The following is a 4,826-nucleotide window of genomic DNA, read 5'->3' on the forward strand; positions in this document are numbered from 1 at the left end:
AAAAGGCGGAAAAAAAGATGAAGAAACAGAGAGAAAAAAAAAAAAAAAAGGAAACCAGAAAAGGCACAAGCGCAGCTCCGCGCCGCCGCCGCGCTGCTGCGGGAGCGGCTGATTCGCTGCGGGCTCGGCAGATTGGCTCCCGGGTTTCCATGGCGGGGCTGCCACTCACTGCCAGCCGCTGCCAATCACGGCGGAGGCTCCGCACCGCCCCGCTCCCCGCCCCGCTCCCCGCCCCGCTCCCCCCGGGCACCGCGACCCCGCCGCCCTGCCCCGCCGACCCGGGCAGGGCACGGCCGCCCGGCCGCCCCGGGAGCGGCGGGATGCGGGCCGGGAGAGGGGGCTCTCGCCGCGGGGTGCTGTCGGCAGGTTCGGGGATAGGACGGCCGGGACACCCCCCCACCCGCCCCGGTAAAGCTGCGGGGTCCGGCCCGGTGATGCTCGCACAGAGCTCGGCGCACCTGCGGGCGGAGAGTGGGATAAAGGCAGAGCTGGGAGATCAGATAAAAAATCTGGCTGCATAACAGTGACAGTGATTCTGGGAGTGTCAGTGACAATGGATGCAGCGGGAGGACCGCAGGGAGAGCCAATATTTAGGGAAAAACTCTCTCCTTTCCCCTGTAAGTGACTTCCCATCTTCGTTATGACGAGGAATTATCTGCAAAGAGCCCAGTGCCCTTCCTCGTTCAACTAAAGCTTTATTTATTTTATTTTGTTAACGTTTAAAACCTTATTGTTTTCGGCTCAATGGTCCTGAATAGACGCCGAGAATAGTCGCGAGGAGTGAGAAGTCATTTGTAGGTCAGGAAAGCGACTTAAAGCAGATTTCGGGAATCTTTTGAAATATTGATCACCTCGTAGTAATCATTCCCCCCGGGCTTTCTTTTTCCCCCCGAGCTCCGAGAAAGCGACTGCGGGGCTGGGTGCGAGGTGAGACCCGGCCGCCTCTTCGGAGGAGCGGGGCCAGCTCCAGCCGTCTCGGGGTGGGATGAAATCACTTTCTGAGCTGCGACGATATGTTTTATTTTAATAGAAAATCGGGGGATAATCAAGAAGCCACACTTTATTTTAAATATAGCTGCTCAGCGGCAATTTCTTCCCGGGAACATTGGGGACTATGCTCGGAAAGGCAGCATATATTTTGAATTAAGCTCAATATGTTCTCCCCTCTGCTCTTTGCAAGGCGTTTTTTTTCTAGAATGCTTGTCAAAAAAATCCCCTCTTAATTTGATATCTTGTTATTGTCTCTTTCCCCCTTCTTCTTTTTCCTTATTGTTTTTGTTTTCCTTTCTTCCCTTCTTTAAGAAACCTCCTTTGCTAGTTGCCCGTAGACCGAAATTAAACAGATTTCCATTTTCTCCAATCATTTCTCCGCAGAAATGGAGCTGGACCGAGGCTCGCCGTCTTTTCTTTAGTATCAAGTACAATTTGTCTTTTGCTTGTGAAGATTTGGTAAATCAGAAGGCAGATAGATAGCGCAGATGGTCGGAGGTGTCGGGTCAGATTATGGTACGCCTCAGTACAGTGCTAAGCTCATTCTGACGGAAAACCCTGATATTATTTTCACAGATCTACACAGTTCACTTGAAAAAAACCCTTCGAGCCATTTACATCATTTATGTGAGGCTCACAGCTAGCGGGATGGAAAAGCTTTCAATACTGCTCATTTTCATAAAACCCGACAGAGCTGGGGAGACATAAAAGCACACACAAAACTCACGAGTTCAGAGACACTCCACAGAAACTTAAAAAAAAAAAAAAAAAGCAAACAACTAAAGGGGAGACTTTTCGACTTCACCTTCACCCAGGTTTGATTTGCCTATCTGCGTAGGAGAAAAAAATATAAATATAATATTTTTTTTTTTTTTTAGTAGGCAAGAGGATAATATAATCTGTAAATATTGCTGGGTGAAGTCCCCTTCCACCTTTCCGTCCCATCACTGTCCAATCCATTAGAGAAAAACAGGAATTTGACCAGCTCAACGAACGATCCCCAATAACCTTTTAGGTTATTGGAAATTTTTAAAGCACCCCAGATCTCCTCAGTATGAGCATCGGGCTTCCCCGTCGAGCAGGTGAGAAGGCGGCGACCCCGGCGGCGCCGGGCGCGTCCCCGCGGGCAGGAGCTGCTCCGCTGTCCCCCAGCCCGCCCCGCCGAGCCCCCGGCAGCGTCCCGAGACCGGAATGGTGCGGGAAAACCTCTGTTGCGGGAGAGGTGGAAGGGGGGAAAGCCTATATTAATGTATAGCTAATTTAGAACGGCCAGATGATGATGATGGTTACTAATATTACTGAAGGGGTCTTTCTTTTTTTCCTTTTTTTTTTTTTCCTCTTTTTTTTTGCTTTTTTTTTAAAGTATGCACATGATCTGGCAAGGGAGTTACTGGGCTGCAGCCTAATGACCATGAACAGAGCGAGACAGGCTCCATAATGAAAGCCAGGACTGTAGGCTAAAGAAATGAATCCTCATTAAGAGCAGCTCGCAGGGGCGAGGGGCTGCCCCCCGGTTCCCCAGCCTTTGTTCCCCAGAAACCGGCCCGGATGGGGCGATGCTGGGAGGGGAGAGGGAGAGAAAGAAAAGGCGACACCGAAATAGAACCAGGAACCTTGTGTTAACCACTTAAAGGGTGACCTGAAAGGGGAAAGGGGAAGCCAGCCCAGCTCCAGCAGTTTTGCACCCTCTCCAGCTGGGAACGCTGGGGTCTGTATTTGGGAAATGGCACAGTTCAGTGGGACTGGCTTGTCCCTGTCTGGGGAAGGTCCTGGGGGCTCCTTGCTCTGTGCCACCAGCGCAGAGAGAGAGAGAGAGATCAGCTCCAACGGGGCCTTTCCATTCCCTTCTAACCGCTCTGGGAATTCTATTCACGGTCGGGACCCCGGCTGATTCCTCGCCACTCCGCTGCTCCGCAGGAGCTCCACGATCGGGCCGGGCCGAGCTGGTATTTCCCTCCGGAGCGCGACCCGCAGCGACCCCCAGGAGCGACCCCATTCCCGTGGGACACGATGCCGCGTCCGGGAAAGCCGAGTCTCCCGCGGTGCCCAAGCTCCTGGCTCAGCCCCCGTGCCTTATTAGAGCTGCCTGTGAGCCTTGGGGGTGCACTCGGGCGTGTCTGCTTAGTTTCGGCCCTTTCCCCTCAGTTTATTCTTCCCCCCTCCGCCCCATAAAATAGAGACACCACTCGTGACATTAACAGCCGGCAATGACAACTACTTTAATTTAGGTTAAGGCTCTGACCCTTGCCACAGGTAGAGTTTATCCTGCCTAGACGAACCCACTGGAGAACAAGGAAGAGAATTACACATGAAAAAAAAAAATCAAAAATACGGCCAGCCATCCATAGCATCCCGATGGCCTGCATGGACACAGTGTGCTCTCTGGCCTCAGGGCAGGGCATGTTCTCCCTTTGCCAAAGCAAAAATGTGAGCAATATACCTAAACACCGGTGTATCAGCAGTCATCAGCTATCCTGGGTCCAAGAATCTGGCTCCCCAGGGATTATTTATCTAGATGAAGCTTCCAAACGCGCAGAAGAGGTGCGAATACATTTTAAAACATTTAATTGACGTTAAGAATTTCCTTAAAAAATAGCCTCGGGAAGGAGAAGCCCCACTTTAAAGTCTCGGTAGGATTGTCGGAGATTTGGGAGTTCATTAAGGGATGCTGGCTGGGAGAGCCGGAGCGCACGCAGTCCCTCGGAGGAGTACCTGGAAAACCTGGGATTTTGTGGCCTTGGATGGGTGTGGGCAGGACCCGGCCTGGTGCCGTGGAGCGCTGGGGGACAGGCAGGGCTGGAGAAGGCACCGGGAAGTCGCGCTGATCCCTGCTCTCCCCGACGATGGCTCTTACCCCGCTCCCCCGGAGCAGGTGGGAGGGATGCTCAGCCCGAGGACAGTGCCCGCTGTCGCCCATAGAAAAGGTTCCTGGAAATGTCAGCCCCTCTGGGGAGCAGGGACGGGGTTTTTGGGAGCGTTTCCCACCGAGTTATCCTGGAGCTTTAGTGGAGGGAGGACCTCAAGCTCAGGATGCTGTGCTGGGGGGTGCTTGGTAGGGAAACGACACACTTACCTTATTCTTTTTAAGAGCGACATAATTGTTGAAATAACAACCATCAATGACTCATTTTCTTCTTATAAATAAAGTTACGTTTAAAGCTGTAATCTGCTTGATATTAGCAAGAGTGAGCAGGTTGGATCCTCACTTAAGTTAATGATACCTGTTGAAAGCACCAAAGGGACTATAAAATGCTGTCGGACAGAGAGAAATGTTTACCCACTTTCCACTCTCACACGGCATATTCATTAAATCTCTGTCCTTTGGCATATTAATTAGGCTACTTTTAATATGAAATATCAGGCCGTGGCTGGTATATCTGATATTAGAATAAAGACACGATGAAAACTCAAAAACCTTGAATTATTTTGAGATGGGTAAGGAAAGATGTTTCTTGTACAGAGCTCTGGTCAAGGCTATGGCTGCAGATGGAAAGGATCTATCGCCCCAAATTTATCTTTAGTTCTCTTTAGGTTGTACCATGAACTTGGTTCTACAGTCTAAAATGCAGCGGGATTTGTTCGGCTTCTGCCTTTACCTGCAGTTAAATACACAACACCAATTCTCCTTTTACACTGATGTATTCACATAAAATCTTCAATCTGTTTCTATCAGTTTCTAGCTGGGTTTTCACTGAAAATTTCGACAAAAGCAACAAATTCTCAAAGTATTCAAATGAATCTAGAATTTTTTGACCAATCATCTTTTTCTCCACCATTTAGTCCTTCCCTTCCCTTCCCTTCCCTTCCCTTCCCTTCCCTTCCCTTCCCTTCCCTTC

Source organism: Empidonax traillii, unplaced genomic scaffold (assembly GCF_003031625.1).
Source record: "Empidonax traillii isolate 1590-97213 ecotype Southwest subspecies unplaced genomic scaffold, ASM303162v1 scaffold1217:size511469, whole genome shotgun sequence".
In the NCBI taxonomy this organism is placed as follows: Eukaryota; Metazoa; Chordata; class Aves; order Passeriformes; family Tyrannidae; genus Empidonax; species Empidonax traillii.